Source organism: Hemiscyllium ocellatum, chromosome 26, assembly GCF_020745735.1.
Source record: "Hemiscyllium ocellatum isolate sHemOce1 chromosome 26, sHemOce1.pat.X.cur, whole genome shotgun sequence".
Taxonomy (NCBI): domain Eukaryota; kingdom Metazoa; phylum Chordata; class Chondrichthyes; order Orectolobiformes; family Hemiscylliidae; genus Hemiscyllium; species Hemiscyllium ocellatum.
In genome coordinates, this window is record NC_083426.1 from 23,156,970 (window position 1) to 23,172,359 (window position 15,390).

The 15,390-nt window shown below is 42.4% G+C and overlaps 1 protein-coding gene and 1 pseudogene across 1 annotated transcript in view; both read left to right on the forward strand.

Moving 5' to 3' along the window:
* Window positions 1-15,390, forward strand: part of LOC132828109 (LHFPL tetraspan subfamily member 5 protein-like) — a 141,879-nt gene that overhangs the window by 79,447 nt on the left and 47,042 nt on the right. The gene's annotated exons all lie outside the window — the stretch shown is intronic.
* Window positions 10,875-11,018, forward strand: LOC132828485 (5.8S ribosomal RNA; annotated as a pseudogene).

A 15,390-nucleotide genomic window follows, 5' to 3' on the forward strand; every position in this document is an offset into this window, starting at 1 on the left:
TGTATCAATATTTAATCTTCGTTAGCTTTGTTCATGATGGACAGTTTCTCCTTTCATCGCAGAATTCAAGTCTCTCATTATAGTCCAGTACTGTTTCCAGCTGCAACACAAAGGGCTTTAGTTTTAGCTCATGACCTTCAAATCCTTGATAGCTGCCACCCTGTATTTTTTGACACAATCTATCCATGACCATTAGGTCAGGCATTTGAAGCTCATTAGTATCCAACTGTTGTTGACATCCTTCAATCAAAAGCATTTTAATTTAAATTGCCTTGCAAAATTGAACTTAACTCGAAATTTTGCAAAATAAATTCTCACGTTATTTTACTTAAATTGCTTGACTTATGGTATTGAATAATTTCCTTTCAATCAAATAATGACTACAAAATAGTCAAGGGAGATGACAGATCAACATGCCTGTCGGAGAACATGTGTCAGAATGTAACCCACTCCACAGCTAAATACATGCATATAAAATCACCAATATAATTGCATAAGCTGTCCCAAACAGTTTGATTGTCTGAAGTTCAGTGATTTTCTACCGAACTTCAACCATTATTTTTTGAGCCGGGGTTGCTGCAGCATTGCATTAAACTGTAGGATTCTGATATGCTGCAATCCTGTAAATTTTGGTTTGTAATTCCAAGCTGATTCTTTGAGACAATACGTATCTGCATTTCAGTATGGCCATCTATATCAAGATGTTATTCCAGCAGAAAGGTTTTCGAATAGTTAGATGATTCACAGTCGAATGCTATTTTTCCCTCTACTGGCGTCAAACATGATCACCAACTACTAACAATATGTTTGTGACTAATTCAAATGTTTAATCATTCTCCAGTGATAATTTAGTTCAAAATGATTTGACCAGACAAGAAGCACAGATTGTTTTTAATTATTCTGACTCTGAAATTATATCATAACCAACTTGAGTTGCAATGCTAGGCAGTCATTTCTGAACATGCCAAATGGATCTTCTGACAGGACCATGAGGAATCCTTCTATCTCTGCAAAATGGTGAATAAAATGTTATTTAAACTCATCATTCTTAGTGGTCAAATTGAGAGCTGTTTTTAAGGACCATTGCTTTGGCTGCTGAGAATCTGAATACAATGTGCACACTCCATCTGCATTCATTCAAAGTCCAATTTTGCAAAGGAGCCTGAACCGGTCACACCCTGTTTCTGGCATGCATCCTGGATGCCTAGAAGGCCTGACCAGTGCAATCAGAGTGCAATCCTGGCACAAAATGAATGTGCACATGCTGCTCCCGCATTGTACCTTGTGATGTAAAATTGCCATAGGACAATCCAAAAGGGATACGATTAATTGCCAGCACAATTTATTTCCAGCTCCATGGAAGCAGCAACACTTCAGGAGTGAGAAGGGATTGGGAAAGAGAAGAGAGAGGCTAGGGTAATAGTGGGGGGCCTTGGTTTCTGGAGCTTCCATGCCCTGAAGAGGAGATCCTTAGGGGCGATTACTATCTAACGACATCCCCAATACCGTTCTTGGTGAGGTTGACCTCTGGTCGCCTATGTAGCCAACTTCAGCACAGAAATACATGTTCAATTGCCCTGCGAGGGTGCCAGCATACCGAGATGCTCTTTATTTCCACCTTCCAGCCTCAGTTATGGCCAGTTCTATTAGTGGCAATTCCGAGGCTTTAGATTAATGCAGCAGGCCACCTCTTTAGCGTTACTGTCATGATCCTGCTGACCTATATTGGGTCCTGACTTTGTTACTCTGTTGTTCTAGTTTGGTAATATCCAAGAGCAGGATTGATAAAGATTTCACGAGGTTAGTTATGAGCAAACGTGACCGCTTAGCCAACCTCATAAATTCTAACTATGTACAAAACAAGACTTCACATGAGGCTTCTAGAGAGATGCAGCTCTTAATAGGCATGTGACCTTAGATTATTTTTCGTGGTGAAATTTTACATGTTCACATTAAACTTGTCCACTACACTGACATTGATACTTACTTCATTTTGGAAAATTCCCAAACAGAATCTTCCCTATGTTTTAGAGAACAAATGATCTGTTCTTTAATTTAGTGAAGAAATATATTGCATATATAGGTTAGTCTTCAGAACTCTAAGGGTACATAGAGGTACATAAAGTCCCTCAGCCATTTCCTCATAAGATCTTCCCTACATAACAGGCAACTCCTGTGCTTCATGTTCCCAATGAATTGCCTGAGTTTATACAGCAAAGGAAAACCAACCAGAATGAATTGTCAGGTCAGACTGCTCTTTTGGATTGTGGTACCCAGACGTCAACTGATTTGGTTGATTAGATGACACAGCAGGCTTGACCCTAACCTTTTCAGGAGGAGCGGACACATTTTGATTTTCATTTCCTCAGGGGTCTGAAATGAAACGAAAGCAACTCATCTATATCTGTGATCTGGACTGGTACCTGTATTGCGCTTCTCTATAATATTCCTTTCCATGCATAATTCATATGTCTCATTCCTCATGTATCTGTTTATACATATGCAGGAACTTTAAGAAAGGGGGAGAGTTTAAATTCACTGAGTTCAACTTTTCTACCTTTTGCCATTGATCAAATCAGTTTGATTACAATACATAGTTATGTTCTTATTACAGGGGGAATAAAAAGTGGTGGGCATGTTCCTTTAGGCAATTAGTTAGAATTAGACAAGTCAGGCATTAACATTTATGATGATTTTGGGCACATCGGAGACTGTGCAATAAGACCATAAGACATAGGAGCAGAAGTTAGACCATTTAGCGCATTGAGTCTGCACTGTCGTTCAATCATGGCTGATAAGTTTCTCATTCCCATTCTCCCACCTTCTCCCCCTAACCCTTGATCACCATTGACAGTCACGAACTTATCTATCTCAGTCTTAAATACACTCAATGAGCTGACCTCCACAGCCTTCTGTGGCAGTGAATTCCACAGAATCACCACTCTCTGGCTGAAGACATTTCTCCTTGTCTCTGTTCTAAAAGGCCTTCTCTTTACTCTAAAGCTGTGCCCCCAGCTCCTTGTTTCTCTTACCAATGGAAACATCTTCCCAACATCCATTCTTTCCAGGCCATTCAGTATTCTGTAAGTTTCAATTAGGTCATTCCTGATCCTTCTAAACTCCATTGAGTTTAGGCCCAGTGTCCTCAAACATTCCTCATATGTTAAGCTTTTCATTCCTAAGACCATTCTAGTGAGCTTCCTCTGAACATATTCCAGGCCCAGTATATCCTTCCTGAGATATGGGGTCCCAAACTACAACATACTCCAAATGTGGCCTTACCAGAGTCTTATAGAGCCTCAGAGCTTTTATTTATATTCAAGTCCTCTCAAAATAAATGCCTTCATTGCATTTGCTTTCCTAACTTGCAAGTTTACCTTGAGAGAATCCTGGACTAGAACTTTTAAGTCTCTTTGCACTTCACAGACTTCAGGATTTTCTCGCCATTTAGAAAATAGTCCATGCCTCTATTCTTTCTACCAAAGGGCATGACCTCACACTTCCCCACATTGCATTACATCTTCCACTGTGTCCACTCTCCTAACTTGTCCAAATCCTTCGGCTGCCTCCCCGCCTTCTCAATGCTACCTGTCCCTCTACTTATCTTTGTATCATCTGCAAGCCTAGCCAGATGCCCTCAGTTCCTTCATCCATATCATTAATGTATAAAGTGAAAAATCGTGGCCCCAACACTCAACCTTGTGGAACACCACTTGTCACCAGCTGCCATCATGAGAAGGACACTTTTACCCCCACTGTCTGCTTCCTGCCAGACCGCCAGGCCTCTATCCATGCTAGCACCTTGCCTGTAACACTATGGGCCCTTATCTTACTCTGTAGTCTCCTGTGTGGCATCTTATCAAAGGTCTCCTTGAACTCCAGGCAGATAATATCCATTGGCTCTCCTTGGTCTAACCTGCTCATTACTTCCTCAATGAATTCTAACAGATTTATCAGGTATGACCTCCTCTTGATGAAACTTAGCTGACTTTTCCCTATTTTACCATGGTATTCAGAAATCTTGTCCTTCACAATGGATTCCAAGATTTTACCGACAACTGAGGTTAGGTTAATCAGTCCGTAATTTTCCATCTTTTGCCTTACTCCCTTTTTAAACAGGGGTATCACGTCAGCAACTTTCCAGTCCTCTGGATCACTCCCTGATTCTAACGATTCCTGAAAGATCATCACTATTACCGTCACTATCTCTTCGGCTATCTCCCTTAGAACTCTGGAGTGTAGTCCATCTGGTCCAGGTGATTTATCCACATTCAGGCTATTCATTTTTTCTAGCACCTTTTCCTTAGTGATGGCCACCATACTGAGCTCTACCCCTCACTCTCTTGAATTTTTGGAAAATTACTCATGTCCTCCACTGTGAAGACTGACGCGAAGTAATTATTCAGTTCCTCAATTATTTACTTATTCCTCACTACTATCTCTCCAGTGTCATTTTCCAGTGGCCCAAAGTCAAATTTTGCTTCTCTTTTGCCCTTTATATATCTGAAGAAACTCTTACAGTCTTCCTTTATATTACTGGCTAGCTCACCCTCATATTTAATTTTCTCCCTCCTTATTTCTTTTTTTGTTGCCCTCTGTTGGTCTTTGGAAGCTTCCCAATCCTCTGGTTTCCCACTGCCCTTCGCCACATTATATATTTTCACTTTTGCTTTTATACTATCACTGACTTCCCCAGTGAGTTATGACAAATGACAAGCTACAGAGCTAACTAATAAGTTCCTTTTTAGCTCTTTTGGTTATGAAACAGAACTGAAAAGAAAAAAAATGTCTCCACCCAAAATTCTGATCACCAGGGAAATGGGTGAGAGCAGGTATGAACTGAGGAATTGAGTTTAACTAAACTGCCCTTTGTACATCTCTCAGTGTGATCCACTCTGAGCTATCCTCATTGGAATTCCTCTGAAGGTGGGGGTCAGACGTGAGTTGCATTTTGTTCTTCTCCAAGACTTCTTGGTGGATAAGATTACATGGGGTGGGGAGGATTTTGGAGGGAGAAGGAGAAGGTGGGAAAGAGTAGGTGGGAAACCAAAACCCCACCCTGATTGCTCACTCATTAATCCAATAATCACTGCATTCATTTCCTCACCTACCTGACCATACACATCTCCACTCACCTACCTTCACATCCACTTCTCTCGACACTCAATCTCCCATGTAGCCGCCCACCTTCATTCGCTCACTGCATAATCTATACAGGATAGCTGTGAATGTCCCAATTAACCGGTTACAACATCCTGATTGCCTATTGGACAAGACTGTGTGTCAGAAGTATGCTTAGAATAGAGTTTTGAATACAACCTCCAGCTCCTTTTAACAGCAACTGTATACGTAGACTCCAAATGAATACAAAAACCAGCGTGTCAATTCAGGAAGAAGCTGGGTCTGTTGACATGCTGCCAAATGCATCCATCTTCTGTGTCCAATCTCTTCCAGCTTAAAAATTAACCCCCAAACAACTCCCCTATGGAAAACAAATTATCACCCAGATCTTATACTCCAGTTGGGAATAGATAAGGGGCTTTTCTAGATTATAGTGAATAATCAATGTTCTCATAGGACATGCATTATTAGTAGGATAATTTCATTTATTCATTTGTGGGACATGGGTATTACTGGCTGGCCAGCATTCATTACCCAGGTAGTGGTGAGCTGCCTTCTTGAACCCCTGCAGTCCATGTGCTATCAGTTGACCCACAATGCCCTTAGGGAGATAATTCAATGATTTTGACCATTGGCAGCAAAGGAACGGCAATGTATCTCCATGTCTGGATGGTGAGTGTCTTGGAGGGGAAACTGTAGCTGGTAGTGTCTAAAGTAATTTCTTTTGAAATACATTGCAACCTCGATGATCTGAACAATGTGGGCGGGCACTATTTCATTCAGATAATTGATTATTCAGTTAATTGATTTCCTCTTGAGCTCGGCGTTTTCTGGTAAGTCTACTCCCCATTCAGGAGACGAGGCAAAAGCACACTGAGCGCGAGACCCCATCCATCAGCCCCCAACCTCGCCCGCCGGCCCTCAACCCCATCCACCCCCCAGCCCGCCCCCAACCCCATCCGCGTCCACACTGCCCCCTACCCACCCCTAACCCCGTCCGTGCTCCAATTGCCCCCCTGCCTGCCCCAAAACCCAGCCAATCAGATTGATCCAGCAGTTTTCTGAAGCAGGATGTTTTTGTGTGTGTGTATGCAGGTTGAGACACAGTGAAAAGCAACACGTGTACAAATCTTTAATCAATTTCCACGACCAGGAAGAAAGGAAACACCAGGGTGACAAGCAATGCCCTTCTCATCAAAGGGCAATTTTGCGTAATCAAAAAAGGTGAAGAGGAGGATAGGGATTAAATCAAAATAGAGTTGGAGGGGGAAATAAACATCCACTCTCTGTGGTGCCTACCTCTTGAAGCAGGACATATTTGTGAGGGAGGGGCATAAGTCTCACCTCCAGTCAATTAACATTGTCAGAGCATTAAAGAGCCACAGGGCTGTGTGATCATTGGGGGTGAATTCCTAATTAACTTTTCAGGTAACATGGCATGAAGCTCTGTCTTCCAAAAGGAAATCCACCCATTTCAGCACAGACAATGACAGTTTTACTCACTGATTGGTTTGGTTTGGTTTGTTTTCTCTTTGTCCCTGAAGAATACTTTTAAACACCTTGGCTCATGAGTTCAAGCCCATTCCAGAGCGTTGAGGATATAGTATAGAGTGGCAATTCACAAAGAGAATTTGCTGCACTGCCAGAAGTGCCACTATTTAAGAGAAAAGTTAACCTGAGTCTAGTCTGCCCTCTCTTGGAAATGTTATAAGCTAATTTATGGATTGTCCCAATTGGTGTTCTGATTCTAAATCATTCTGCACTCACAAGTTGTTGGCAGTGGGGTTTGATCCTGGCACAGTTGTGGCTGGCTGAATTCCCTTTGCTGCAGATAGTGAGATAAATCTCAAAGACCCCTCTCCAGCAATCCTCCATGATGATAAGGATGACTTCTGAAGGGTTTTTAGTTCATACGTTGTGCTGAAAGGAATTGCAAAGAGAGACATAACAAATGGGACTTGATTCTAAGGCTGGCCTCAAATACTCACACCTCCTGCTCCCACTCTGACACTCCTCCAGACACTGCCGTTGGTCTTAGATTGCTGGGGTCCTGGATCTGGGCTCCTCCACTGCTGATGTTGAAGCCTCTGCAACCTCAGTGCCAGAGCCGAAGCCAGCCATGGATCTAGGACTGCAAGAGGGAAGTGGGGGAGAGGCTGGCCACAATTGACTACAGCAGTTACCTGCCAGTTTTTATTTTCAGGTTGGGAATAATTGACAGACCTTCCTGGATCATAATGACTAATCAATGATTAATAGGACATGCACAGTTGTTAAGTCATGGGACATGGGCATTACTGGCTGGTCAGCATTCATTACCCAATCATAATTGCCATTGAGAAGACTGTGGTGAGCTGATTTCTTGAACCACTGCAATCCATGAGCTGAAGATGAATCTGCAATGCTATTAGGGAGGGAATTCTAGGATTGCTTTTATATTCATTGCCTTATCCTTAGTCAAGTGCCTTTTATTTAAAGGTTTTGGGTAATCTTTTTATATTTGGATCACATCTCTTCATAGCACTATCATACATTACAATTATGATGTTACCCCTTTTTGGCTACAAAGCCCTTTGTGATATCCTGAGGACATGAAAACCACCATGTAATTCAGTGTTCTTTATTTATATCAATATTTTTAATTTCCAGAATTATTATTTAGCATTGCTAGGTTTATGAGAGTTCATGAGCTGGTCAATTAGAGAAGGGCAGAGTATAGGGCTGCTTATTTAAATACACCTCAATAACCAACTAATCTTCCATAACAACTAACTACAAATTACCTTGTATCTTAATCAGGCTGCTACTTCCTTAGGGGTTTCCAAATCCTGCTGTATTTCATGGTTCATAATAGGCCAATATTGAATTATAAAGGAAAAAAATTCAGCAAGATTTATAATAATGTGAAAATATAATATTCTTGCAGCACATTCTCTAGTTATATGTTGTATTAGATAAACAATTGAGCTCTTCAGTTATTAAATCTAGTTCCTGTTGCTTTGGAAAACATTTCTAAATCTGTGTGCTTGATCTAATAAGGTGATGAGAACAAAGCATTAGCAATATCATGTATTGTGGTCCCTAAAATACTGAGGGTAATGACCAGTATCATAGATAACCCAATTTCTGGGTAAATTTCATATTAAAAATACATTTTTAACTCAAGATGCTGTCTTATTTACCTACTTTTACACTGAATAGCTCAAAACAGAAGACCCACAACAGTAGAATAAAGTAGAATATAATAGAATCCCTACAGTGTGGAAACAGGCCCTTCAGCCCAACAAATCTACCACAACCCTCCAAACAGTAACCCGGCCAGAACCATTCCCCTACTATCCTATATTTTTCCCTGACTATAGAACCTACCCTACATATCCCTGAACATTATGGGCAACTTAGCATGGCCAATTCACCTAACCTGCACATCTTTGGATTGTGGGAGGAAACCAGAGCACCTGGAGGAAACCCATGCAGACATGGTGAAAATGTGCAAACTTCTCCCAAGGCTGCTACTTCCTTAGGGGTTTCCAAATCCTGCTGTATTTCATGGTTCATAATAGGCCACCCAAGGCTGGAATCAAACTCGGGGTCCATGGTACTGTGAGGCAGCAGTAGATAAGTCAGTAACACAGTGGAATAAAATAATAACACCTCCCTAGAAGCAGAAGCATCAAGGGACACAAATATCCATTGAAATAAGTTCTCTTTGTTATGATTTCAATATATAATTTATAATTCAGTTCAATTCTTTTTAAGGTGTGCCACATTGGTGTCCAAGTTGAGCAAATTGGACCAAAGATGATATATTTTTAAAAATATGAACATACATCACTACAGCTTTTGTATCATTTACTGTTCTGATATTTGTTAGAACCTGTACTTTGGGTCAGCTGAGGATAACACAAAAGACTCGCCTTCTTAACCTCTCCCCTTGCCTGATGCGTGGTGATGCTCTGACTAAACCATCACTAGTCATCTCTCTCTTTCTCTCTCTCTCTCTCTCTCTCTCTCTCTCTCTGATGAGCCAGCAACCCTATTATCTGCTAGGATCACGGTGACTTTACCTATGTAGGTATTATGAGTAATTTATACATGTCACAGTGAGACAATTCAAAGGTACAGCTAAAAGATCCCATATACAATTGCACAAAAACATGATTCGTTGACAATTTACTAAATGCTAAAATGCATTGACAAATACCATTAAAAATGTGAATGTATACTGACCACATTTCATCGTTTATTCATTTTATCACAATTTAACGCGCTGATGAATTTTATGTTTTCAATGTTTAATAAATGTATGTTCAAGAGAGAAACCTGGGAGGAATGCCTCACCATCACTCTAACTCCCCCAGCTGCCTTGTCTTTAAAGGAGTTCATATAACATCATGATGGATAATAATGACTCTCAAGCATTTGTGAACCTTATCTGAATTCCAATCTACTATTATAACCTGTGAGTCCAACTTTTCATTTCTTTTAAAATGGAACAAATCTTTCAAGTGTGAGTTCAATTTATTTTCAGACAAGAACTTGGAAGATCAACATGATATATGGAGAGCTACAAATCCTTGATTCAGGATGGTGTTCGCAAGACAGATTAATAATTGGAGCTTAATGCAAATAAGCTAATCAAGTAATAATTAACAGATGAATATAAAACAAGTAACATCTCAAATTCTCATGTTTTGGTTTGTATCATTGCAGTTTAATGGGAGTAGGTGTGAATATACATTTGAGGCTAAAAACAGATTAGTTATGGGGTTTTTTTTAATGACAATATTCATTCGAAAGGTCAAATGGGCTCCTCCTCCTCCTAATTATAGAGTTGTAAAGTCATACTGCACAGAAGCAGACCCTTCAGTCCATATCTTTGTATAAAGGACAATATTTTATCTGGAGACCATTTGCTCCAGATTTCCTTCCTGTTCTGACTCATTACTGAATTTCAGTGGGGAGAGTGGAGTGGAAATGTGTGATAGGTGATTATTTTCAACTTTTCTGTGTCTCTGTGTGTTTATGGGTTGTCGGCAGCATTTAAAAGACTTGTGCGTTTCCACCCATCGGTTCTCAAGCTCCATGCAGAAGGCATCACAAGGAACTGTCCAGAGGGTTAATAAAGGATCCAGCTCTCAGTCAGGGTGTCTGATGTCATCCATTGGTCATTGGTGACTGTGAGTAAGCTGCATGCGAGGAGGGTCAGGAGGGATGAACTGTTCCTGTCTCCATCCCCACATCAGTCAAGCGGCCATCGCTTAGGCCTGTGTGGTCCCTGTCATGACTCCGCATAGACATCCGTTTGTCACCCCTCTGCCACATGCGCATGTCAGTGACGCTGCTGAACAGATTCCTGGTTCATTTCCGCCTTCCATTTTCTCAGGCAATCTACTGCAGCCCTCATTACACTTGGTGGGAGGTTTGGTGGCAGAGATTCTGCCTCTGTCAGCCGTGGTGCATGCAAGTACGGTGACAGGCAATTTGAGAGCCTGGCATGAAGTGCCTCATGAGCGCCCTGTCTTCTGTCCAACCATTTTTGCATTTCGACTGTCCTGAGGGGTGAGTCCACAGAGCCACCCACGGGCTGCACCCAGGATGGAACTCCCCACTCCTTCACACCACAATGCATGGGTGCATACCATTGCCAATGCTGGTCGCTGCGGATGAATAGGTGGGCATTGTGGTGGTGGGAGATGTACATGCGGTCCGGATCACTTACCTCTGGTGAGGAACAGACCAAAACCTCATACTACCCCTAACGGTGGATCACTTGGCTTGTGCATTGATGAAGAATGCAGCTCGCAATGAGAATTAGTGTGAATTGCAGAATACATTGATCATCGACACTTTGAATGCAGTTTGCAATCCCAGTTTCTTCGCCTGTCTGAGGGTCACTTGACAATCGGTCACACTCGCTTTGGCTGACAGGTGTGTGGCTGGGGTATCACAGAAGACCCGTCCTCTTTGTCCCCCTCAATGCTGAGTCCAGAGCCCTCCGGCATCAGAGGGCTTGATCTTCCCGGCACCCTGCATGTTCCTTCCGTCAGGCTCGAGCCCCAACCCACCCCCAAACGAATGTGGCATGGTGTCAGCCTGTGTCATGGCAGTGGGCCAGCATGGCTCTCACTGGGTCCCAGCACGTGTCGCTGGTCCCAGCACAGTGTCACCGGTCCTAGCACAGTGCCACCGGTCCCCGCACAGTGTCACCAGTCCCAGCACAGTGTCACCGGTCCCAGCACAGTGTCACCAGTCCCCGCACAGTGCCACCGGTCCCTGCACAGTGTCACTGGTCCCAGCAGAGTGTCACCGGTCACAGCACAGTGTCACTGGTCCCAGCAGAGTGTCACTGGTCCGAGCACCATGTCACCGGTCCCAGCATGGTGTTACCAGTCCCAGCACTGTCACCGGTCCCTACACGGCACTCACCGGTCCCAGCACGGCTCTCACCGGTCCCAGCACGGTGTCACGAGTCCCAGCACCGTGTCACTGGTCCCAGCACCGTGTCACCGATCCCAGCACGGTGTTACCGGTCCCAGCACTGTCACCGGTCCCTACACGGCACTTACCGGTCCCAGCATGGCTCTCACCTGTCCCAGCACGTGTCACCAGTCCCAGCACGGTGTCACTGGCCCCAACACAGTGTCACTGGTCCCAACACAGCTCTAACCGGTCCCAGCATGGCTCTCACCAATCCCAGCGTGACTCTTACCAGTCCCAGCACGGCTCTCACCAGTCCCAGCACGGGGTCACCAGTCCCAAAACAGCTCTCACGGGTCCCAGTACGGTGTCACCGGTCCCAGTATTGCTCTCACCGGTCCCAGCATGGTGTCACCGGTCCCAGCACAGTGTCACCGGTCCCAACACAGCTCTCACGGGTCCCAGTACGGTGTCACGGGTCCCAGCCCGTCTCTCACCGGTCCCAGCACAGTGTCACCCTTCCCAGCATGGCTCTCACTGGTCTCAGCACGATCAAACCCTGCCCAGCACGGATCTCACTGGTTCCAGCACGATGTGACTGATCCCAACACGGCTCTCACCAGTCCCAGCACGGTGTCACCCTGCCCAGCACGGTGTCACCATCCCAGCACGGTGTCACCAGTCCCAGTATTGCTCTCACCGGTCCCAGCACAGTGTCACCGGTCCCAGCACAGTGTCACCGGTCCCAGCACAGCTCTCAATGGTCCCAGCACGGTGTCGCCGGTCCCAGTACAGCTGTCAGTGGTATGGACAGTGATGTTGACTGCTTTGTCATTGGGGAGGGTCACAGCAAGGGAATATCAAAGTTCCAGAATTTTGACCTTATTGATATATAATAGAACTGCAGACTCCAAGCTATTTGCATGAGATAATTTTCCCAAAATGTCCTTCACTATCTCAAATTTGCGCTTTTTTTTGTGTTCCCTAATTTCTATATTTTTTTAAACCCCTTCCCTTCAGGCTTTTTTTTGTTCCATTCATGTTTATGTCATGTTCGATTTGTAACAATGAGAATTCAAACATACACATACAACTGATTTTCAGTGCTGGCAGAAGTTTATATATGTATTGAGAGAAAAAGCACCAGCAAAAAAAATCTGCATTTAATTTTGTTGGCATATGTAGCATGTATATCTTAACATTTTTATATGTTAATGGTGCTTTACACGTTTTTGCAGTTGCTGAAGTAATTACTTGAGTAAATGGCACTGTCTACTGATAAATGGAAGTGGGGTTTTATTATTCACCAATACATGGGTAGCTGTACTTTTCAAAATAAACTTGAATGGTTATAATAGAGAAGGAGGATTAAAAGTTGAGCCACATGAAATCCCCACTTAGTTACTCAAAATCTTAAGTAATTAATCGATCAGATCGATTGATGTTTCATTCCAGGATATGTAGATCCTTGCCAAATTTTCCATTTTGGAAGTATGATTAAAGATGAATTTTGGAACCTTATGGATATCTGAGCTATAGTCAAAGACTGTAAACTGTTCTGCAGTACTTACCTGGATAGTTACCCAGAAAATGCTGGAAGGATTAAAAGCTAGTCCAACATAACTTCACAAGCGACTTCTCCATTGCCCCATTGACTCTGTCTATTGACCAGAATACCCTCTGACATGACCACCTCAAACTGTCCCAGTTAACTTACCTCCCTATCCAATTCACTCACCTACCTAACCTACCCATCATAATAAGCAATAATACTTGAAAATGAATGCACTTGTTGTACTGGACCTCCATTTTCAAGTATGTAGACAAGTCAGATCAATAAACCTCATTCACAAATTATGCTGGTTTCTTATTCAGCTTCAGGTTCATCTGAGAAGTTCCATCTATTAATCATGCCAACTTCTGAATGTGATTAGCAATGGTTCTTCTTCAATTTTGTCTCCACATCCATAAACAAGTGGCTCACCCAAAAAAACTTCTACTCCAGGAAGATCATCATCTCATGCTACCTGTGCTGCTACACATATGGAGCTGAGACAGTGTCAAACTGCATCCACAACCTTCTATTTTTCATGCACAGCATTCATAATGTAGCTAGAAAGGGATTACTTTCCTCTAGTTTTATTGGCCAGTAACCATCAAGGACAGTGAAGATTTTTGCTTTTGCTAGTAGTGGCAAAATTCTTTCAATGGTAGGCAGGGGTAGCGAGATCTCTTCAGAGCCATTATTAGATCATTTTGATCAATGCATATTTTCAGCTTGCCAGATTATTTTACCGCTGCCACGTGACTAATCCATTTTGTTGGAATTGACACATTCTTGATTACTCTCTTCTTTCTCTAGTTCTTTTATCTTGTCTTTCACCTGGCTTTGGGGGAAGATAGAATCTTCCTTGGCAGATGCTAAATTGGTCTTACCCTCCATTCATTTTGAGTGAAACATTCTCCAAGAAGACATTTTAAACCTGTGAACATGGTGATGTACTTCTCTAAGATCTGTCCTATGCTTAATAGTTTAGTGTGCTGTATCACGTTGCAAATCTGTTTTGGCACATTGAGGGTTACCAGTCCAAGATTTAGACTTGCTCTGACTGAAATCAATGGTTTCTGTTTGCAGTCTAAGTCTGTAAAAATCTTTGTTTTTGTCATTTCTTTGGGCTCTCAGAGTAACCTGTCCTCTCAGTATGTAAGTGCTATCATTTAACCTTAATCTTACTTTGAGGACTTCAGTTTTTGATTGCCATGTTGAGCCTCTTCACACAGGGCTGTGACATCACTATATTCTATTGCACACCACTGAATTTTATGTTGATTTAATGTTCTCTTTTTGCAGTCATCAGTCCAACAGCAACATATCATTTATCATCTGTGAAAGCTGACTGAACCAACGTCTTGCATGATACAACATCATTTGTCAGAATCATCAATTGACATGCTTCAATTGCCATCTACACCTGCTTGTTGTGTTTCTTTTTAGCCGTATATTTGTGTACAAAACTATTTAATTTCTTGCTGTGCAAATGCTGCTTAGGCCATGTTGGAATATATTCTTTTCCTTTGTGGGATTACCTCCTCAGGAATTACATCCTGCACTTTCTGCTGGTAATATCTATCAACACAATGCAAGATCTGGTCTCTTCTGCAATGAATATACTCTTGCTGCTGAGTTACAATGTTAGAATTTTGCCTATGTCTGTCACTTTGCTTCTCTCTCAGTAAATGTGCTCTCACTGCAGGTTCACTTATACCCGATACCATCCTGATGTCAATTAGATTGTGATCTTGTTTGAGGGATTCTGTGTACTCTATAAATATAGATATGTTTTAATCAATGGATTCTTTTTCACCTTGAACCCTAATATTGAAAATGTTTCTGACATAGACTACATTTACTTAGGGCTCAAAGTGTGCCCTCAAAGCTTCCAAAGTTTCTGAAGTCTATTTTTATGTTTTCCTTGATGATTAAGCATGGAGTACAATTTGAAACAGTATCTACCCAGAGCAAGAAAAGATTTGCTATTCATGGTTGCATGTTAATTAAATTCATTATATTTCCATACTTCTGCTACTGCAGATGGAATAACAGCCAATCCTGTTTCATATCACCTTTCATTTTGACCAATGCCAAGAGAGGAAATGCCGCAACCATTGTGTCTTAACCAGTGGGTCAGCTGTAGCTTGTTTCATTCTTCAAGTATCTTTCACTGGCTTTTAGCAGTTCTCAGAAGCTGAGTTCAGATGTGGGAATGTCTTGCCAAAGTTATACAGAACCTTGATGACACATAGAGTTGAAATAACTGCACAGAGACCAGTATCCCATCACCATATTAC